This window comes from Dasypus novemcinctus, chromosome 19 (genome assembly GCF_030445035.2).
Source record: "Dasypus novemcinctus isolate mDasNov1 chromosome 19, mDasNov1.1.hap2, whole genome shotgun sequence".
NCBI classification, from domain to species: domain Eukaryota; kingdom Metazoa; phylum Chordata; class Mammalia; order Cingulata; family Dasypodidae; genus Dasypus; species Dasypus novemcinctus.
This window is the reverse complement of record NC_080691.1, coordinates 28,551,048-28,575,194: the sequence shown is the minus strand read 5'-3', so window position 1 is coordinate 28,575,194 and position 24,147 is coordinate 28,551,048. Positions and strand designations below refer to the sequence as shown.

General features: G+C 36.0%; 1 protein-coding gene and 1 non-coding gene across 4 annotated transcripts in view; one reads left to right on the top strand and one right to left on the bottom strand.

The window, feature by feature from the left end:
- TAOK3 (TAO kinase 3) overlaps positions 1–24,147 on the top strand; it is a 207,164-nt gene that overhangs the window by 14,792 nt on the left and 168,225 nt on the right. The window lies entirely within an intron of this gene.
- Positions 21,106–21,212, bottom strand: LOC111765628 (U6 spliceosomal RNA). Its single transcript, XR_002797927.1, has one exon. It is a non-coding gene; the product is annotated as a U6 spliceosomal RNA (small nuclear RNA).

Sequence of the window (24,147 nt, the reverse complement as noted above, 5' to 3'; positions counted from 1 at the left end):
AGCTGACACAACAAGATGATGCAACAACAAAAAAAGAAACAGATTCCCGTGCCACTGACAACAACAGAAGTGGACAAAGAAGAACACACAGCGAAAGAGACACAGAAAACAGACAACTGGGGTGGTGGGGAAGGGGAGAGAAATAAATAAAAATCAATCTTTTAAAAAAAAAAAGATTTTAGATCAGCTAATTTTTTGTTGTTGTTGACCCAGACAATAAAACTATATATTTGTGTGTTAAGAATGTTTTATATTTTCACTATCTGAATGTCTGGGGGCTTGTAGCAGTTTGATATAATTGATAAATTCCAAAAAGAAATATTGTATTATGCTTTTAATCTGATCTGTACCTGAGCATGATTGAGTTATGATTAGGGTTTTTATTGGACCACATCATTAGGGCGTTGAGTCCACCAAGGGGTGGGGACTTACAGATAAAAGGCATGGCAAAGAACAGAGTTGAGGGCTTTCAATGTGAGGGTTTTCTGACGTTAGAGTTTTTTGATGTTGGAGTTTGATGCCGGAGTCTTAAGCTGGAGCTCCGGGGAAAGAAACAGCCATTCATCTGGAGAGAGGCACAGCCTGGAGAACCTCGTAGTCTACAGCTGACCTTGTGGAGAAACAGAGGAAAGAGAAGCCAGCCCCAGGAAGAAATGAACCTTGAACCCAGAGAAAAGCAAGCCCCAGGAACGTAGGAACCCAGGAAGCCTGAACCCTCGCAGATGTCAGCAGCCATCTTGCTCCAAATAGACTTTGGTGAGGGAAGTAATTTACTCTTTATGATCTGGCATCTGTAAGCTCCTACCCCAAATAAATACCCTTTATAACACCCAGCAGATTTTTGGTATTTTGCATCAGCACCCCTTTGACTGACTAATAATAGGGCTCATATCTTGTAATGGGTCATTTAACTTTGCCCACAAATTGAAAAAATTAAAATTATTATGTAAGCAGATTTTCACGGGGCTGTGTTAACAATGCAGATGTTCAGTTTGGAGGCACCTGTAGTAAGTTCACTGAACAAAACAATGAAACTCCTCACAAGATACTTGAAAAAACATTTAGCTTTTGTAAATTTTTTTCTAGTGTTTACAATTTCCCAGTCTTAATTTGTTGTATACCTCCTTTTCGTAGGAGCTTATCCGTGCACTAGTCTGTGTCTCGTCCTCGTTTCTGGTTCCCCCTAACTCTAAGTCTCAAGGCCGATTAGGTTGCAGCTAAAATATACTGTAGCTCTGTGTGCCTATCCTGGTCAACCCTTGAGGCCTCATTTCTGGATTACAATTGCCTTCCTTCATTTCAGTCTCTCTTCTTTCCAAATCATCCTTATTACTCTTCTTTAAGTGCTACTGACAGCATATTATTCCCCTTTTCAAAAAGCGTTAGTGGTTCCCTGTTTTCCACTCCCCTTAAATCTCACTTCTTCTGCCTGATTTACAGTGCCTTTTCTAATCTGCGCTGTTTATCCAGCTTCATTTCCTAAATTCTTTGGCTCTATTGAAGTCAATCTGTCCCTTGAACGCACCATTGTCATTCATGTTTTGTGCCTTTGGTACTATTATTTACTTCACCTTGAAAACTCTCCTTTCTTCTCTCTGCCCATTTCAAGACACTGAAAAGTTTACTTCCTCTTTGAAGCTTTTCTGACTATTTCAGCTCTTACCGTCTTGCTGCAAATTCCTAAAGATTTTTTAATTTAGCAAACCAATGAATGAAAATTTATAAGTAATACATACTTATAAGTAATACATACTTTTCATTTTTAAAGAAATAGAAAATACAAATGAGGAACTGGAAGAAAAAGTCATCTCCTATATCCAGATATAACTGTTAATATTTTGGTATATAACCTTGTATACTTTTTTCTATGCCTACTTTCAATGTATTTTTTAAAATAGTAATTAGAGTTATATTGCATATATTATTTTACAAGCTACTTTATTTTTACTTAACATTATCATTATACCATATTAGCAAATATCCATTCATCTCTAAATATATTTCTCTTCCAACTCCATTTTTAAGCCTGCTCTCTTGCATAGGTATGCAAACTAGATTTTTTTTTCTTAGTCTTTACTCTTACAACTTGTTCTAAATAACTTCTTAGTTATTCTGTCTCTAATACAAATTTCCTTTCAGTCACAGGAGATTCCATAGCAGATAGACCATAAGAACTTGTTTTCCAGGAACACTGTTGTTTTTTTTTCCAAATAGGTGAACAGCATTATTATACTACATGTCCCAACAAAGACACTCCTTGCTTGAGAATATGTCCCTTTTTTCTCAGTCCCCGGGAGATACAAACTAGTATCTCAACCATTTTATTGACTAACAAAGGCTGAAAGGTATATACTTATCTCCCTAAACACATGGTTCTTTCCTAGGCCTTCATCTGCCCCAGAGGTACTCCAGCTACCTTTCTTCCCTTAGATTATTACTAGCCTTCCTTCTCCTTCCTTTTATATTCCTGCCTATTCAGGATTTTTTGTTTATTTCAAGTTTTACATTCAAACATCTTGGTTATGAGCCCTATAAGAGCATTTAAAAAGGAGGGACATTAGATTTGTTCAGTGTAACAAATCCCTGCAGTCATTAATTGATGAATACTTCTTGCTCGTTATTCAAAGGGCTGTATTTCAACCTTATTTATTCTGTTTCAGATTTTTTAAAAGTTTTGTCCTGATCTGACCCTAAAAAATAAATCTTTTCTTTTGTATTTGTGCACATGTTGTGCTTAAATATATTTTTATACAGAAATTATGAACTTACAATCATGCACATATGTAGAATTCCCATACAACACCCTTTCACCAACACATGACACCATTGTGGAACATTTGTTATAGCTTATGAGATAATATTAGATTATTGCCACTAACTACAGTCCATAACGTACATGTAGCATATTTTTTCCAGAACCCCTGTGCATCTTTAGATCTTTTCATTCTCATCTTACTAAAAGTTTTATTTCAAATTTATTTCACTGTAGTATGTATGAATGCAAGTTTAGAAATGTCTTTGAAAAATCAGGTAAGGTTCTATAGGTTGTTGTTTTTTTTTTAGAGCAATTACAGGTTTACAGAAAAATCATGCAGAAAGTACAGTATTCCCATATACTCCCCCCCACACACAGTTTTCTTAGAGTTGGCTTTTAACATTTTATTTAATGACTAAGTAATTAAGTAGACTAAGCTTATGAAAATTTTAGTGATAGTTAACTTCTAATTGTCCCTGACAGGGTGAAGGATAGTTGACTGAGAAATATACTGGGTGATTCAATTAAGGATAAAAAAATTAAGTGTAAATATTTAACAGGAGATTCCAGATTTTGAAAAAGCATAATGGAAAAAGAAATAGGTAGTGTTAAGTATAGGACAGTAAAGTACTATTATCACTTATCACTTAAAAAGCAATAATGCTATCAATGTTATTAATAGATCATGATTTATTTTTCAGTTGAGGGAACTGTACATTTTTTAGGGTATCATTTTGGCCAAATTTTTTCCATTAGTTTTAAATATGAATTGAATGTGTGTATGCATATGAATGAGTGTGTGTGAGAGATGTGCAAATGATAGAAAAAAAAAAAAGATCAGAAAGTTCTAATTGCCATGTATCTTTTGTGTTGTTGAACATATTCTAAAGTGGTAGTGCTGATTCCACATTTCTTAGGTAGGATTTCCATCATTGTCAAAATACAAATAGGTATTGCTTCTCTTGTGAGCCAGATAAGATGGATGGATGTTTTAGAATGTGCTGTTCTGTCCATTTTGTGCGTTCACAGAGATGCACACCGTACTTTTCTGTAACAGCTGAAAAAATCAACTCTATAATTACCTTACTAGAATCTAGTGGATCTTATTTATAGATGACATTGGCTCATAATATGTTCTAAAAGAATCAAGAGCTTGAATTCTTGTATTTTGGTAAATCAGGAAAAATAATAGGAAGGTAAACAGGATAAAGGGCAATTAGTACTTTAGGGAGTCTTAAGGGGAAAATGAGCAAAGTCAGTATAAACAATAAAAATTAAAACATGATTAGGGAAGCAGATATGGCTCAACAGATATAGCTTCCAGCTCCCATATAGGAGGTCCAGGGTTCAATATCCAGGGCCTCCTTGCCCGTATGGTGAGCTGGCCCATGTGGAGTGCTGCCAAGACAAGGAGAGTCACTCTATGCAGGGATGCCCCACATGCAAGGAGTGGACCTGGAAGGGTTGCAGACTCCATGCAGGAGAGCAGACTGCCCAGGAGTGGTGCCACCCACACGGAGAGCTGATGCAGCAAGATGATGCAACAACAAAAAAAAAGAGTCACAGAGAAGAGACAATATGAGATGCAGCAAACTAGGGAGCTGAGGTGGAGCAAGAGAATGATCACCTCTCTCCCATTCCAGAAGGTCCCAGGATGGGTTCCCGGAGCCACCTAATGAGAATACAACAGACACAGAAGAACACACAGCGAATGGACACAGAGAGCAGACAACGGAGGAATGTGGAAGAAATAAGAAAAAAATAAAAAATAAACACAATTAGAAGTTGTACCATTATTAACATTCTAAATTTTTGAAGTCCATAAGTAGTTTTCTTCTATAAATCTTAGAACAAATAAACTCTCAGGAATTTTTACAAGACACTGAAATGAAAAGAAATAACTAAAACTCAAAAATTACTACTTCTAAATTACTATCTTTAAGTTCTTCCTTTAAACTAAATGCATTAATAGTTTACCTTGGTATCATTCTGACAACTTTATTTCTTTACTTTGCTAATACACCTAATAGTTTCCTGCACATATCAAACTCTCAATACATAATGCATTTGTTTTAGTGGGTATTTTAAGTCTATATTTAATGTAAAGTATCACATCATGATGGAGTGCACTAGGACTCCTGAATTTCCATAACAAATTTTTCGTTTTTGACTGATGAATTTACTGCACAATAAAGTGCTATCTAGAATTTACAAATGAATGTGAAAAGTTCTAATATATAATATTTTTATAAACTTTATCTTGTACACTTAATAATTGAAAATATAAACAATGATTAAAAAATAAAAAGAAATCATAGTTGAATAAAAACATACTGTAATCATTTTTTTTAACCTAAGAATCTGATATGCAAATTTCAGAAGATCTAGTAGTTTCTAATTGGGGTTTAGAATGCCTCCCAAAAGAGTACCATCAGGTTTTATATTGCATATTTTATAGCTAGTACACAACTCTTTGTTATTATCTATGTTATATTATCTGACTAAAGAGTCTACATTTACTATGCTGATTTCTGCATGCTTCTGTGGATGCTAAGTTTCTAACCTTTATTTCAGATCTTGAACTGTATGTACTGCTTTTTTCTTTGAGTAAAAATATCTATTCAACACATCAGAGGAAATATTCTTTACCAACCTTTATAAAAGAATCAAATATAAAGTTAATTTCAGGTGCTAATAAAACTTTCACTGATCATACTTACATAGTAGTGTCTTTTAACAAGTTAGAACATAGTCTGAAATTGTCTGCAGTTTGATTCCTCATGCTTGCTCTCTCTAGAAAACAGTGAAAACGTTAACACAAGCAAGGGAGAGATCACAGAAGGATTTTGTTAGCATGGTTTAGTGGACTTCCTTGACTAAAATTTTATTAAAACTATCATATATGGATAGTGAGTAGAAAAAGAAGAGATTTGAAAAAATGAAATCATCCCCCTTCCTTTTTTTTCTAAATTTGGTTAGTTTGATCATGTGCCTGTACATTTGTAGCACATACATCAATTTGGCTTGCTAGGTACAATCTAGTTATTCACTCCTTTTATATTAGATTTATTTATTTAAATTCACTAAGATTTCTGAATTTAACCTTGAATTATTGTTATTAAAATAAAATTTGTTGGACATATCAACTAGTTTTAACATTTGGAACTAATTTGAATTTGTATAGAAAAAGAAGAATTAAAAAGTACTTGAGACAATCTGGGAAATTTGAATATTTGACCTTATATTTGGTGACATTAAGGCGATATTAAATTTTTAGGTATATAATGGTATTGTGAATATGCTTTTAAAAAGTTCTTATCTGGGAAGCGAATGTGGCTTAAGAGATTGAGCACCTCTCTCCCACATGAGAGGTCCCAGGTTCAGTTCCTGATGCCTCCTTAAGAGAAGACAAACAGACACATGGAGCACACAGCAAATGGACACAGAGAGCAAACAGTGAGCGCAGACAATGAGGGACAGAATAAATAAATCTTTTTTTTTTTTAATTTAAAAATGAAATGTTCTCATCTTTTACATATTCACTCAGAAATATTTAAGTAAGAGGTACTATGATAAATAGGGTTTGTTTCAAATTATGAGAGTGGGCAGTAGGGAAGTGATGGGGCCATGAGTTGGAAATTGTTAAAGTTGGAGATGAGGCGGTTCATTTTACTGTTCTCTCTACTTTTCTTTACATTTGAACATTTCCATAATTTTAAAAAATCCAAGAAATAACATTTAATATCCATCTATAAGTTTTCATATGCAAAACTATTTAAATGTCTTTATTCCTTATAAAATTAAACAAAAACATTACCTGCAATAAATTCTACACCTTGACATTTTCTTTTCATAATCCACAATCTGATGGTTTCTTTGCTTTTAGAAAAGAGCTGTTAAAATTGTCACATGGTATAAAAAGCAAGGGGGAGAGTCACTTTATTGTGCCCCAAATTAATTATGTTAAACTCCTTTGCTCTTCTTCTCTTTCTAACCTGGCAGGGAGTTTTTTGTTTAAGGAGAGTAGCAGGAAAGTGCCAAGTTATCATTGTATTGTAGCATTACCATTCAGTTGAATTTATATTTTGTCAAACAAATTTCTGTGTAAGTACACAGAAATGTATGAAAAGTATTTATGATTATTCTTCATAAATCAGGTTTATAATTCATTCTTTCCAGAGATTAATATTTTAATTACTGAAGGTCTACTTGTTAAGTCATTTTGTGTTTTAAGAGAACTGTTCATCTCCTAAAAAAAAAAAAATTTTAAAGGGGGAGTAGGTCAGTGGTTGACTGCCTGCTTCATATGTATGAGGTCCCTGGTTCAATCCCCGGTACCTTCTTAAAAAAAGAGAGAAAGAGAAATAATCACAATTCTTCAACAGCATGAATAGGGTGTGGAAATGATAATTTTTGGTTTAAGTGTTAATAAATTGGCCACCAGTATGCAAGATTTTGTGATATACAATATGTATCTTATTATTTCAAAATAAAAGAAAATGGGAAATGGGGGATTTCAAATTAGAAACAATAATATAAAATAACGTTCTCATTTTGGAAAGACCTAAAGAAAAGAGCAACTAAAATGCTCAACAAATGTATCTGCTTTACAGCCCAATAATATGATTTATTATGCCAGTTTAAAGATAACAATATTATAAACCATTTAGGCTGGTAGTTATGAAGATTTAACTCCTGCTAATGCAGTACGTTTCGGAAATTGAGTTTTTGGTAAATTGAGTATCATAATGAACTGAGAATTTTCATTCACTTCAAGCCTTTGTCTTTGTCTCAGCCTTCTGTCTCTCCTCCCTGCATCTTCCTTTCTGTCTTCAGAGATAGTGTGTTTTTTTTTTCTTTTTAAGAGTTATTTATTTATTTTCTGCCCATACCCCCTTCTTGTCTGCTGTCTGTGTCCATTCGCTGTACATTCTTCTGTGTCTGCTTGTTTTCTCTTTAAGCAGCACCTGGAGCAGATCCTGGGACCTTCTGGAGTGGTGAGAGAGGTGTTCAATCTCCTGGGCAACCTTAGCTCCCTGGTCTGCTGCGTCTCTTATTGTCTCTCCTCTGTATCCCTTTTTGTTGGGTCATCTTGCTAGGCCAGCACTCCTGTGTGGGCCAGCTTTCTTTAACCAGGAGACCCTGGGAATTGAACCCTGAACCTCCCATATGATAGATGGGAGCCCAGTTGCTTGAGCCATATCCACTTCCCAGAGATAGTGTTCTAAAAGGCAAATCTCATCATCATTTACTGGCCTCAAAAACTCCAGTTTTCCATATTTCCATGGTAAAGTTCAATTCCTTTTTGTAACATCCATAGTCAGACTTCTAGCCTCTTCAGGTCTAGCTCAAGCATGCCAAACTCCTGGCTGTTTCCAGGGAATGCTATACTTCTCTTATATTATTTTACTCTTTTTTTTTTCTCTCCCCACACCCTCCGAGCAGGTGCCTGCTCTCTGTGTCCATTCACTGTGTGTTCTTCTTTGTCCGCTTGTGTTCTTGTCAGCGGCACTGGAAATCTGTGTTGCTTTTTTTGTTGTGTCATCTTGCTGCATCAGCTCTCCGTGTGTGCGGCACCACTCCTGGGCAGGCTGCACTTTTTTTCATGAGGGATGGCTTTCCTTACAGGGTACACTCCTTGTACATGGGGCACCCCTGCGTGGCACAGCACTCCTTGTGCACATTAGCACTGTGCGTGGGCCAGCTTACCACAGGTCAGGAGGCCCTAGGTTTGAACCCTGGGCTTCCCATGTGGTAGGCGGACACTCTCTCTGTTGAGCCAAATCCGCTTCCCCCATTGTACTCTTGAAGGTTTTTCCCCCCTCTCCTTGGAATAGTTTTTCTTCTCTTCCATGTCTCATCCTATGAGGACCCAGCTGACAGAGCTCATCTTTGCATCCTTCCAGTTTTCCCAGACAATACTCATTATTTCTTCTTCTGTTTTCATAAGTACATTTAACCTTATCAGTACTTATTGTATTGTATTCTCGTTATATCTTCTATTGGTTCATTCATTCAACCATTCATTCATTTATCAGATATTAAAAGATTACTATATTCTAGGCACTATGTGATAGTGGTAATTAAAATAACCACAGTCTCAGCCCTCTCTCAGTAGAGGAGATGTATTTTAAATAATCACACGCACATATCTATAAAATCAGAATTATAACATCTGTTAAGAAAGGGGTCTCTGTTTAATACCCTTTTAAATATTGTCACCTTCTATCTCCCCATTCCTACCCTATGAGTGCATAAGGCACTGCTCAAACATAGGAACAGCTCAATAAATACTTACAAACATGAATGATGAATATTTAACCATACATGAAATACATGGGTTTTTTCATTAAACTTTTTGAGAAAATTGCCAATTCATATACAGTTTTAAGAAATAATAATGCTTTACTGTTTCCTGCAATGAGAACATCTTGTAAAACTGTAGTACAATATCACAACCAGCATGTCAGTATTGATACAATCCACCAATCTTGTTCCAATTTCCCCAGTTGGCTTCTTTTTTTTCCCTTAAGATTTATTTTATTTATTTATTTCCGCTAGAGCCAGCAGCCCTGGCAGGTAGCCCAGAGCCGCAGAGGTCACAGGGAGGGGCTTCCACCAGCCCCTGGAGTCCTTGGCTCCAGAGTTAGGCTCCAGGGCAGAGGGAAGAGACAGGTCAGAGAAGCAGGCCTGGGCAGACAGTAGGTCCCACTGTATAGTGGAGAACCAGGTCTGGAGGGGCCAGCAACACTGCCAAGAGCCCAGGAGATTGAGGAGCAGGGTGAAGCTGGCCAGGCCCAGAGTGGCAGTCAGGGGAAAGAAGGGCCAGTACTGGATCTGGCAGTACTAGAGCAGCAGTGAGCCCATTGTTTGAGCTCTCTATCTGTTCTCTGTTAAGTCTTTTTTTTTTTTTTTTTAAGGAGACAATCAAATCCGAATCCAGGACCTTCCATGTGGGAGGCATCTAATAACTTGAGCCATCTCCACTCCCTGCTTATTGGTCTCTCATTGTGTTTCCTCACTGGTCTCCCAGCTTCTTTAGGAGGCACTAGGAACTGAACCTGGGACCTCCCATGTCGTAGGCAGGCATCCAACTGCTTGAGCCACATCAGCTTCTCAAGTTGGCTTTTTTTTTAAACTCAGGATAATTCTCTGGAGAGTCATCTAGTCATGTGTATTAATTAATTCCTTTTTGCTGCGTAGTATTCCATAGTATGGATGTGCTACAGTATGTTTAATCATTTATCTACTGAAGGACATCTAAGTTGTTTCCAATTTTTGCATATTATAAAGCTGCTGTGGACATTTGTGTACAAATTTTTATGTGAATATGAATTTCTGTGTCCCTGGGATAAATGCCCAAGAGTAGAAATTGCTAGGTCATATAGTAATTGTGTGTTTAGTTTTTATAAGATACTGCTACCATTTTTAAGAGTGGCTTAACCATTTTACATTCCCACCAGCACCATAGGAAAGATAATTTTCTTCTTATCCTCACCAGCATTTGATATTGTCACTATTTTTCATTTTAGGCATTCTAATAGGTGTGTAGAAAGTAGTTCCTGGTGGTTTTAATTTGCATTTCTCTAATGTCTTGTGAACTTGAACATCTTTTCATGTGCTTATTTGCCATTCATATAGCCTCTCCAGTGAAATTTGTACTTATGTTTTTGCCCATTTTCTAATTGGATTATGTGCTTTTTTTGTGTGTGTACTGTTGAATTTTGAGAGTTCTTGATATATACTAGTCCTTTATCATATATGTGGTTTGTAAATATTTTCTCACAGTCTATAGGTTTTATTTTATTTATTTACTTATCTCCCACCCCTTGTTGTTTGCACTCATGTTTTCTCTCTGTTCATCTTCTTTTTAGGAGGCCCTGGGATCCAAACCCGGGGCCTCCAAGTTGGGAGGGAGGTTCCCAATCACTTGAGCCACCTCTGCTCCCTGCTTGTTGTGTCTTATCTTGTGTTTCCTCTCTTGTGTCTCTTCATTGCATCATCTAACTGTGTCATCTTATTGTGTCAGCTTGCCACACCACCCTGTCACATCAGCTCGCTTCTTTAGGAGGCATGGGAACCAAACCCAGAACCTTGCATGTGATAGGCAGGTGCCCAACTGCTTGAGCCACATCCACTTCCCCAGTCTGTATGTTTTAAATTTTTGTTGGGTCCAATTATTCAATTTCTCCTTTTATCAATCATGCTTTTGGTGTCAAATTTAATAACTCTTCCGATCCAAGAACATGGTATATTTACTTAGATCTTTGATTTCTTTTATCAGCATTTTGTAATTTTCGGCATGTGGATTCTACATGTATTTTAAGTTCATACCTAAGTATTTCTTTTTCATGGGTGTGATTATAAATGATGTTTTTAATATCAGTTTCTGCATGTTTATTAGTATAGAAATATTTCTGTATGTTGATCTTGTGTCCTGTAACCTTGCCAAACTCATTTATTATTCTAGTTTTTTTGATAGGTTCTTTGGGATTTTCTACATAGACAATCATGTCATTTGCAAGTAAAGACACTTTTTATTTCTTTTGTTTCTTCCTTTTCAATATGTTTGCTTTTTTCTCTTTGTTTAGAGGTACTGGGGTGCTGATTATTGGGAGTGAACCCAGGACCTTATACCCAAGAAGCCAGCACTCAACCACTGAACCACATTGGCTTCCCTGAGTTGGTTTCTTTGTTTTGCTTATTGTTTGTTTTTGTTAGGAGGCACTGGGAATGAAACCTGGGACCTCCCATATGGCAAGCATTCGCTCAATTGTTTGAGCCATGTCTGCTCCCCAGTGTGTATGCTTTTTATTTCATTTTCTTGCCTTATTACAAGGACTAGAACTTCCATTCCTATGTTGAGAAAGAGTAGTGAGAGTGGATATTCTTGTCTTATTCCCAACTTAAGGGGGGAAGCATTGTCTTTCATCATTAGGCACCATTTTTGTAGATGGACTTTTTACCAAGTTAAGGTAGTTCCTCTTTGTTCCTAACTTGCTGAGAGTTTTTATCATGAATGGTATTGGGTTTTTTGAATGTTTTTTTTTTCCTGCATCAATTGATATGATTATTTGATTTTTCTTTAGTCTAGGTGGATTATATTGATTTTTGAATGTTGGTCCAGCCTGACATATTTGAAATAATTCCCATTTAGTCATGGCATGTAATTCTTTTTATACATTGTTAGATTCAATGTCCTAATATTTGTTGAGGGTTTTTGCCTCTAAATTTGAGAGATATTGGTCTAGTTCTCTTTTTTTACTCCCTGTTTCAGGTTTTTGTGTCATAGTAATATTGACCTTATAAAAATGAGATGGGAAGTATTTCTTCTTTCTGATAGAGAGTATATAAAATTGATGTTAATTTTTCTTTAAATACTTGATAAAATTTTATAGTGATGCAATCTGGGCCTGGAAATTTTTTTTTTCAGGAGCTTTTTCAATACAGTTTCAATTTCTTCCATGGTTATAGAACTATTCAAGTTATCTATTTCATCTTTTCTTTTTTTAAAAAAAGATTTATTTTTTAATTTATTTTCTCTCCCCTTCCCCGCCCCCCCCCCCCCCCCCCAGTTGTCTGCTCTCTATGTCCTTTTCTCTGCATGTTCTTCTTTGGGAATCTGTGTCTCATTTTTGTTGCATCATCTTGCTATTGTCAGCTCTCCATGTGTGCACAGCGCCATTCCTGGGCACGCTGAACTTTTTTCGCGCTGAGCGGCTCTCCTTATGGGGCGCAGTCCTTGTGTGTGGGGCTCCCCTACGCGGGGGACACCCCTGCATGGCACGGCACTCCTTGCGCTCATCAGCGCTGCGCGTCGGCCAACTCATCACACAAGTCAGGAGGCCCTGGGTTTGAACCTTAGACCTCCCATATGGTAGACAGATGCCCTATCCGTTGGGCCATATCTGCTTCCCCTGTTTCATCTTGATGGAGTTTTGGTCTGTTTCTGCTAAACTGTCAAATTTGTCATCATAAAGTTCATAATATTCCTTTATTATATTTTTAATGCTGCAGGATCCTGATATTGGTGATATATCTTTTTTTTTTTTCATTTTAGCTTTGTCTGTTACATTAATTTTTTTAACCAACTTTTGGTTTCATTGACTTTTCTCATTTTTTTCCTGTTTTAAATTTCATTGATTTTTGCTCTTATTTTTACTTTCCTTCTTTTTGCTTACTGTGGGTTTATTTTGCTATTCTTCTTTAATTGATATATAAAATTGAGATATACTAGTATAAAAAGTAAGATTATTATTTTGAGACCTTTCCTCTTTTTTAATGTAAGCATGTAGTGCTATAACTTTCCCTCTCTGCACAGCTTAAATTGCATCACAGAAATTTTGATGTTGTATTTTCATTTTTAGTTATATATGTATATTTATATTTTTTATTGCATATATTGATATATTTTTAGGAGGTACCAGGAAATGAACCCAGGACCTCATATATGGGAAGCAGGTGCTAAACCACTGAGCTACATCTGCTCCCCAGTGAGAATTGGTTTTCTCTTTTGTTTTTTTGGGAGGTACCAGGGATTGAACCTGGAACCCTGTGCATAGGAAGCAGGCACTCAAACACTTGAGCTACAGCCACTCCCCAAGTTCTATATATTTTTAATTTTTCTTTGACACTTCCTCTTTAACTCATTCACCATTTAGAAATTATTATTGAGTTCTAGTTTGAGTTTACTATAGTCAGAGAATATACTCTGTATGATTCTTAGTTCTTTTAGATTTGTTGAAGTTTGTTTTATGGCATAGGAGATGATTTCTCTTGGTGAATGTTCCATGGCATTTGGAAAAGAATGTATGTTAGATGTTTTGAGGTAGAGTGTTCTATAAATGTCAGTTAGATACTGTTAGTTGATGGTATTGTTCAGTTTTTCTAGGTCTTTGTTAATTTTCTATTAGTTCTAACAACTGCTGATACTGGGGTGTTGAAACTCCCAATTATCACTATAGATTTATCTATTTCTCCCTTTAGTTTTTTTTTTTTCCTAAAGATTTATTTTTTTATTTATTTCTCTCCCCTTCCTCCCCTAACTCCCCTCCCCTCCCCCTCTTCCCCCCCCCCCCCCCCCCGTTGTCTGCTCTCTGTGTCCATTTGCTGTGTGTTCTTCTTTGTCCACTTCTGTTGTTGTCAGTGGCACGGGAATCTGTGTTTCTTTTTGTTGTGTCATCTTGTGTGCCATCTCTCCGTGTGTACCGCGCCATTCCTGGGCAGGCTGAACTTTCTTTTGCGCTGGGCGGCTCTCCTTATGGGGCAAACTCCTTGCACATGGGGCTTCCCTACGCGGGGACACCCCTGCATGGCACGGCACTCCTTGTGTGCATCAGCAGAGTGTGTGGGCCAGCTCCACACGGGTCAAGGAGGCCTGGGGTTTGAACCGTGGACCTCCCATGTGGTAGACGTATGCCCTATCCATTGGGCCAAGTCTACTTCCCTGCCTTTAGTTTTATCAGTTTTTGTTTCATGTACTTTGAAGCTGTTATTTGGTGCATACACATTTAAGATTGTTATATCTTCTTGGCGTATTGATCCTTTCATCACTGTTATTTATTTCTTTTTCCCTAGTAATTTTCTTTGCTTTGAAGTCTGCTTTATCTGATTTGAATATAAGATACTCCTGTTTTTTTTGAATGTAAGAATGATATATATATCATATATATCCTATGTATATGTGATGTTTATGCTTTTACTGTCAGTCTACCTATGTCATTATCTTTGAAGTGAATTTCTTAGTCAGCAGAAAGTTGCATCGTTTTTTTTATCCATTCTGCCAATCTCTTTCTTTTATGGTGGCTGCTTTAAAATCTTTGTCAGATAATTCCTACATCTGATTCGTATTGGTAAAGGCATTAGTTGATTGTATCTTCTCCTGAAAGTTTTAATTCTCCTGGTTCTTAGTATAATAAGTGATTGATTGTATTTGGGATACTTTGGATGTTGTTTGAAACTCTTGCTTCTATTTAACTCTTATATATTACCAGGTAATTGTCCCTTTTAGGTTTAGCATGTAGGCTCTGTTTTACTTTTGTTGGTGGTAGTTCCAATAAAAATTTCATTTCTGAGTCTTTACAGTGTTACTCTGGTCAGCGTTGTTCTTCTGGCTTCACTTGAGTTCTCTGTTGGATCCCTGCTGGGGCCACTTACAGGGATGGATAATACATCCTTGGGCCCTCCCATTTTCATTAGGTGGGAGCTATGAGGTCCTGGACCCATAGGACAGAGAACACTTCCTCTAGCATTTCTACTCTGTCTCTGATGGTAGTGCTGCAGGAGGTAAGTACCACACATGTACTACCTGCTGTTGGGTGGAGGGCCAGGAGGTGAAAGGTCTGGGTAGTTCTCTGCTACTGGGTGGAGCACAGGAAACTCCAGGTCTCATTTGCCTTCTGCCATTGGGTGCAGGCCTGGAAGATAGTGGCCCGGATTGTCTTTTGCCACTAGGTAAATGGCCAGGAGCTACTGGTTTTGGTGGTTCTCTGTCATTGGGTGGAAGACAGGGAGGTATCTGGCCTCCTGGTGCTACCAGGGTGAATGGAAGGTGCACCTGCTGCAGTGTGGGCCAAGGATGGGGCAACCCGTTCAGGTTCTGCGGTTACCACTGTTGTAGCAGATTGGTCCTGCTTCTGCCATGAAATATGGGTCTCCCTGACAAGTTCCTGTATATTTCCCTATTCCCAATCCTTGGGCCAGAGGACTAGGTTTTATAAATTTTTTCCTGTTTCTGGTTTGTGTATGCTGACCTCTCCCATGCCCAACCAGGGATATGTGGGAGATAAAATGAAAACCCAGGGAACTCACTGAGATGCCATTTAAGTCCTAAAGACCCTAGCCACTCACCTTCTTCATTCCACCTTTTGGAGTCCTTTAGTGGTTGTCTATTGAATTATTTCCAGGTTAATTGGTTATATTTATAGGGGAGGAACAGGGAGAAATGATTTTATGCCACCTTATTCCAGAACCAGAAACATACGTGGATTTTATATTAAAAAGATTTATTTTATTTACTTATTCTCTCCCGCCTCCCTCTTTGTGCTTGCTGTCTGGCTTTCTGTGCTCATCTCCTTTTTAGGAGTTACAAGGAACAGAACCCAGGACCTCCCATGTGGAAAAGAGGCAGGCACCAACCACTTGAGCAATCTCTGCTCCCTGTTTGTTTTGTCTCTCATTGTGTTTTTCCCCTCATTGTGTCTCTTCATTGCATTATCTTGTTCTATCAGCTCACTGTGCCAGCCCGTTGTGTCAGCTTGCTGTCTTGCTCATCTTCTTTAGGAGGCACCAGGAACTGATCCTGGGACCTCCCAAGTGGTAGGTGAGTGCCCAACTGCTTAAGCCACATCCTTCCTTACATGGATTTTTAAAGTACTGTACAATTAACACTAAAGCAACACTGAACATAATGGAATTTCTGCTGATGTTCCTGTTGTTTCAGGATTTTGTTTGATTCTGGGGCGTCATTATTAATATTGCTAACCAAGAGAACTTTATTAAAATAAACATGTACACAAGCAAGTGAAAATTAAAAGTATAGTTTTTATTCAAACAGCTTAGAAAATGGTGAGTTTAGAGAGCACATTTTTATTATTCTAAGATAACCATGATTTGGCCAGTTTTCATTATCAAATGGGTTCTTTAAACTTCCCACATGTCTCTCATTAACCTGAGATAGAGCAAGCCAGCCAGCCTTGCAGTTGTGGTGGGTAGTCCTTCTTCCTTTGAACACCCTAAATATTTTTTCATATATTATATAGAATAAGAACTTAAGTTGAATTTGCAAAGATTAATCTGAAAGTCTGTATATCAGCTTATTTAGTATTAGTCTCAATTTTATAAAGTAAAATTTTTTCAAATCTTATTTTGGGTTTTCTGATTATGTGGATTAGTGTACTTTTTGCATGATTTCAAATATTAAATTTAAATAAACTTTTAAATGATTACATGATCTAATTCTACCACCTACCTACACCATTGTGTAAGAAACTAAGCATGCCATTCTCTTTATGGAAAATTACATGCATCAAGCAGTCAGAAATGGCTGATTGGCTTAATGGCAGGACAACAGCATAGTTTATTTCTGTCTATCGTACAGAAGGAATGCAGTAAAAAGGATACCTATTCTGATCTAACTATAATGTTATATTAATACTAAGAGGGAATACAAGGTATATTGTTTCTGCTGAAATATCATTTCACCTGCAAAAACAGGGAAAAAAATTTTCTTTAATGGTAAATTTAAAAGCACCTAATTTTTTTAAAATGGGAAAAGAGAGCTTTGTTTATAAATAAAGTATGAGAAAATAGTTACATAAGAGAACTCAAGACTGGTTAGCATGGGGGATGTTTGGATAACAAAAAGAAAATACATAAGGAAAGACTGTAGTTCTTAAATAGACAATTAGCAAAGCATTAGAAATTATTAATTTTTATCCTATTCATAGGTATCATAGGTGTCAAAATTCATTTATCTAAAATGTGACAATTATGCTGTTACAGGACTTGAAATGCTCTTATTAATAATAAGTTTTATTTAATAGTAGTTAAATGCATTTTACATGCATCATTTTATTTGTTCTTCAAGATTATTATGAGGTTAGCTATTGTTAACCTCATATTAGAGTAGTTAAACAATGGGCCCTAAGTCATGGACTAGCAAATGGTCCTGCAAGGGCCTGAACCTAGCTCTTTGATTCTACTTCAACATGGTAGAACCATTTTCTGGTACTCCATGATGTCTCCCTCTTACTGCATTCATTCTCTCTCTACTTTCTCTCCTCTGTACATGAGTACAGTAATCAAAGATTAAACATAGACTTCGTTCTAAAGGAAATGGAATTGAATTCCAAGTTGCATTTATATTCTCTTGTAATTGCTCCCTCTAAATATATTAATGATATACAGTGTGTATTGTTAAGAGTTTCCCCCCTCTAATATAAAACAAGGCTACTGTTTCTAGAACTTTGTTTTGTCTTTTGATTGTCTTTAGTAGGTGGGAGTTAGGCATAGATGAGATAAATTCCGTATTCTTGTTCTTCGTACCAAAGGAAACATATATCATACATTTGCACAAGGTTTATGGCAGTTTGACTTATAAACCTCATAAAGGCAGATGGAGACTGCCAAATGCAAAGGATCGTTCACCAATATTGCCTTTTGTCCGTTTATGCCCATTTCTGACTTCTCCCTTTCCATGTTCCTTCTTTTTTTCCTTTTCCTTTCTTTTTTCTTCCTCTTGCTTTCTGGTTCCTCCTTTTTTTTTTTTTTTTTTTTTTGTTTCTTTCTCTTTTCTTATTATCAGTCAACACATTTAAAGTTTAGTGAGAGTTGTCTTTTGTAATCAAAGGCACTGCAGTGCAGTGTACTTCCTCTTTGTGAAGTTTCCTCTTTGCCCAGCTATATCAACTAAGACCAGACCTACCCGAACACTGTATCTTAACTATCTGGAGAATGCCTGGGGCCTGAGTTATGATAATGTGGTTTGGGTAAAGAATCTGAACACTACCTAGAAATACACAAAGCTGCTTTGACATAACTTAAAAATAATTTAGAAATGGAACTAATTTTTACTGCAATAGATTTACATGGACATGTATTAAAATACACATAGCTGTTCTTTGAAGACAAAAGCAGTAGGTAAACATCTAAATAAAATTAAGCTACACGATTTATCAGATCTTGCTGTTCTAATATAACCTAAGCAAACCATTTTGAAACAATTTTATTCATCGACTTTAAATGTAATCTTTACATCTATTTTCTCAACTATCATTTTGACTTTTTATAATAAAGGTTTTAATTTTGTTCTTTATACTAATATCTCTAAATATAAATAATTTGCCTGTGGAAAAAAGACAAGGAAATGAGAGTTAAGAATTTGTCATCATTTTCTTCTAGAAAGCAAACAGCATTAAATCCTTAACATATCTCCCCCCCCAATATTGAAGATATCTAAATATTTTTTCTTTATGTTGTGGTTTACACAGAATTCTAACTTATTGGCAAAGATTGATGGTATATTATCATTTTTCTAGCATTATTTATGAGAGTTAAAAGGCAAATAACCGTTGTATGTTTCTGGGCAACCACATAACCAAGTTCAGTTTTTATGTTATGGAAGAAGTGGCTACATGTAGTCAATTTATGCAAATCCTGATTAAATTTTTCCCAGTATCATTTCATATGTCAGATAAGTTGTCATGGATCATATATAAAATAACAGAAATTAGGGGGTTTTGTGTTCTTATGTCCTTTGGTCTTTATTTAGTTTTGCAGTCATTAATTGAACGCTAATTCCCATTTTAAAAAGGCAGAGAAAATAACCTTCTTCCTGGCTTAAGCCAAAGTCACAGAATATAGCAAGCTTTATGTCTGGATTTTAAAAGTCTAGCTCCTCCTCCAACTTGCATAGAAATGACTCATGGTATAGAATACAGTTCTTTTGCTGTTTATGGTTCTGGCAGATGTTTAACATTGATCTTGATAAATCATCTTCCTTTTCCCTGTTTTAACTTTTCTAATTATACTCTGAAATAAATTATATCTGATTTTTGACATTTTGCTGGGTTTTAAAAGGTGGGACATTAATTTAAATAACTCTGAAATTCAGGTCTTTAGGACACAGAATCTTGGTATATTCCCATAATAATTCTGGAGAAAATAATCCAGATTTCAAGAACCAAATCACCATTCCTACCTTTTCTTTTAGGAGACATCCCATAGTGTTTAAAGTGTGTATCAAGGTCCAAGCATCTATTATCTGTCAGTTGTGTTTATTTTATTAGTCAAGAACAGTGTCATGCTCTTTTGCTTTACGGCCTTTGCATTAAGTGCCTTCTGACTCAAATGTATTTTGAATTACCTGAAACCCCCTTATCCCCTTTTTTAAGAGCCTAGTTTAGGTGCCCTTTATGTGTGCTAAACTGTTCTCTTATTGCTCACGTTTCAGTCTTGCTATCTCACAAGATATAATCTCCTTGAGTACAGAGACCATAACAAGTTCATGATTACATCTTTAGTACCTGGCATGAAGTCTCACAATTAGCTACTGAATTTCATATTCTTCAAATTTTAAATGTATTGTACATTTCTTTTTTTTTTTTTTTTTTTTTTAATTTTTTTATTTTTTATTGACTTTGTAATAATGTTACATTAAAAATATATATGTGAGGTCCCATTCAACCCCACCCCCCCACCCCCCCTGTACATTTCTTAATGCCAAAATATCTACTTATTATCTTGGTTAACACTACACTTCTCTATTCAAGTGAGAGGCTTCAATTATTCTGTTACATTTTAAATTTGGGACTGGCAAAATGTTTTTTTTTTTTTAAGTAAGAGAACTGCATTTCCTCTTTTTTTTTTTTTTTTACTCCAACAAAACTTCAATTTTATTTTTAGTTCATATTTGATTTAAATGGCCATAAAGTATATATATTTTGAGATGGTACAAAGTAGAGGTGATTGATTTGTTGCTCTAGGAACTAGGGTTCGACATTTTAAGAGTGTCAACTGTAGCCTATGAAAAAGTGCTGTGGTTATTTGTTTCCTTTTCTTTTTTTTAATTGATTTTGTAAAAATATTACATTAAAAAATATATATATGAGGACCCCTTCAACCTCACCACTCCCCCCCCAGCAACACTCATTCCCATCATCATGACACATCCATTGCATTTGGTAAGTACGTCTCTGGGCACCTCTGCACGTCATGGTCAATGGTCCACATCATGGCCCATACTCTCCCACATTCCATCCAGTGGGCCCTGTGAGGATTTACAGTGTCCGGTGATTGCCCCTGAAGCACCACCCAGGACAACTCCAAGTCCCTAAGACGCCTCCACATCTCGTCTCTTCCTGCCATTCCCCATACCCATTAGCCACCATGTCCACTTTTCCCACTCCAATGCCACCTTTTCTCTGTGGACATTGGATTGGTTGTGTCCATTGCACCTCTATGTCAAGAGGAGGCTCAGATTCCACATGGATACTGGATGCAGTCCTCCTGCTTTCAGTTGTAGGCACTCTAGGCTCCATGGTGTGGTGGTTGTCCTTCTTCAACTCCATCTTAGCTGAGTGAGGTGAGTCCAATAAATCAGATTGTAGGTGCTGGAGTCTGTTGAGGCTCAGGGCCTGGCTATCACATTGTCAGTCCAGAGATTCAGATCCCCTAAATATATCTTAAACCCCGACACCAACTACAACTCCAGCACAGTAGCATGAAAGTCTTAAGAAGAGAGGTCCCATCTGAGTCCAGATTCATCACGCATAAACACCAGCTCCAAAGAAGGGCCATCTGACATGGCAGTTAACCCCATCTGCCATGACCATAGCACCCATGGGCCTCTTAAAAATATGGAACGCTTCACGAATTTGCGTGTCATCCTTGCGCAGGGGCCATGCTAATCTTCTCTGTATCGTTCCAATTTTAGTATATGTGCTTCCGAAGCGAGCACTGCATTTCCTCTTGAAGGAAAAAAATTGTATTGCTCATCTACTCAGAGGAAATAATTATCATAACATTACTCATTAAAGTGAATTTCTGAAATAGCTGTTTAGTTTTTTTTTTTTGTTTTTTTTTAATAGTAAGATATAGAGTTTTCTGTACTCACAGCTTTGAGCTGTGTAGGGAGCAGGGTGTATTTTCCATCCCTCATAAGTGGAGGTAGAACATTAAATTAATTAAGGGTATGCTTCATCTATATACTGTAAGCTCCTTGAAAGTAGAGTTTGTGTCTGTCATATTTCTGTCTGTTACCTAAACCAAATCCTAGTCATTTGAGAAACTCAATAAATATTTGTTGAATAAATAAATAAATTCATGAAAAGGTCCTATTGGAATTGGGAAAGGCACAACTCAGGAGGCAGTTTATATTATATAATATATATGTAATAATGTCACTTTTTCAGATAAAGTGGGCATAAAATTAACACATTTGGACCAGATGTACTTTTTAAACTTTTATCTAGCAATAGAAACCGAAGAGGGTAGTATTTGTGACTTCTAAGTAGTTCTTTATGTGGGAAGACATAAAATGGAAACTCTAAATGCCAATAATCCTGAGGTTTATTTGTGAACTTCATATTTTTGGATTTTTATAGAAGTTCCTCTTCTGTCAGAAAGGAAACTTGAGTTAATAACCAGTCTCCTAGGACTTGGTATTGAATGAATTTAAACTCTTCATCTAACAAGGATAGATTTCAGTGTCTTTGGAAAAAGATAAAGATCGTTTGGACATAGCATCTGTCTGAATTTTTGAACATTTTCCTTTACTTACTATTTCTCAACATATGAAAGTGCTTTGCTTTCATAGGATACATGCTTACATTATATAAATAAGCAGTTCAAATTTGTTTAGACTTTTATGCTATGATTAGAAAATTAAGAGAATGGATTTTGGCTAATCTTCATTCTTAACTTTTTTAGACCCTCAGTTTCCTTATCTGCAAAACTGAGATGATAGCACCTATTTTTTAGTATTTTTGTGGCATTAATTAATATAATGTACATCACAAGGTAAGCATGTCACAGATAGATGGTCATAGGGTAGAATCAATAATGGGTTTTTATTATTTAAGTCAGATATAGAAATTGCCTTTGGTGCTTTGCTTGTTTGTTTTTCAGCATTGTGATCCCCAATTAGCTCAAGTGTATCTTTTAAATAAGAAAAGCTATTGAGGAATATTTTGCAAAAGTCATGTAGTAATTTACTAAAGCTGATATGTGAAAGTGTATGTCAGCAAGTTGCAGGACGCTATTATAGTATGACTCCATTTGTGTAATAAAAAGAATCTTCATTTTACATGCTAATAGAAAAAAAATTGAACTGTATTCAGCAATTTCTTAGGTGTGATTACCTTTGAAAAGTGGGAATCCAGAGGCCAAGAGGAGAGGGAAATTTTCTCTCTCTACCCCTTTGTATTGCTGGAATTTTGTTACACATGTACTACTTTAAAAAAAATTTTTTTTTTAAATTTTTTTACAAATTTGTAGGTTTATAGAAGAATCTTGCAGAAAATGCAAAGGTTCCATCTATACACCCCCACACACATAGTATTCCCTATTATTAATACTTTGCATTAGTATAGCTCAATTAGTGTGCATGAATTGTAAGCTTTGTTACAAGTGATGAAAGAAAATTACTAAAATTGTACTATTATTAACTATAGTTTATAGTTTATACCAGGATTCACTGTGCTGTACAGTCCTGTGGTTGTTTTTTGTTCATCTTTATTCTGGTAACTTATATATATAACCTAAAATTTCCCCCCTTTAACCTTATTCAAATATATAATATAGTGATGTCAATTACATTCACAATGTTGTTCTGCCATCACCACCATCCATTACCCAGACTTTTCCATTACCCCAACCAGAAACTCTGTCTGAATTAAGCATTAACTCCCCATTCTCTGTGCCTACTCCAGCCCCAAGGAACCTGTATTCTAGTTTCTGACTATATGAACTTTCTTGTTCTAATTATTTCATATCAGTGACATCATATACTATTTGTCCTTTTATGTTTTGCTTTCTTCATGCAACATGATGTCTTTAAGGTTTATTCATGTTGTCCCATGTTCAGAACTTTTTTATTATTATGACTGAATAATTCACGTTTTGTTTATCCTATCATCTTTTGATGGGCACTTGAATTACATCCATCTTTTGACAATTGTGAATAATGCCACTTGGTGTGCAGATATCTGTTTGAGTCCTGCTTTAAAATCTTTTTTGTATGTATCTAGAAATGGAATTGCTGGCTGGTATGGTAATTTTATACTTAGCTCTCTAAGGAAATGTCGAACTATTTTCTGCAGCAGATACACAAACATCTACACCAACAATGAATGTGTGATGCTTTTTCTCCACATCCTCTCCAACATTTATTTTCTGTTTTTTAAATAGTAGCCATTCTAGTGGGTGTGAAATGGTATCTCATTTGTTGGTTTGATTTGCATTTCCCTAGAGGCTAATGATGGACATCTTTTTATTTGCCTTTTGGCCATTTGTATATCTTCTTTGGAGAGATGTCTATTCAAGACTCTTGACCATTTTGTAATTGGGTTGTTTGTTTTTTTGTTGTTAAGCTATAGGACTTTATATATATTCTAGATATTAAACTCTTACTGTTTATGTGGTTTCCAGATATTTTCTTCCATCCTGTAGGTTGTGTTTTTACTTTAATGATGAAGTACCATTTATCTATTTTTTTTTCTTTTGTTGCTCATGCTTTTGGTTTAAAGTCTGAAAAACCATTTGCTTTACACAAATTCCCAAAGATATTTCCTCTGTTTTTTTCTGGGAATTTTATAGTTGTGCTTCTTAAATTTAGGTATTTGATCCATTTTGAGTTAATTTTTGTATATGATACGAAGTAAGGGTCCATCTTC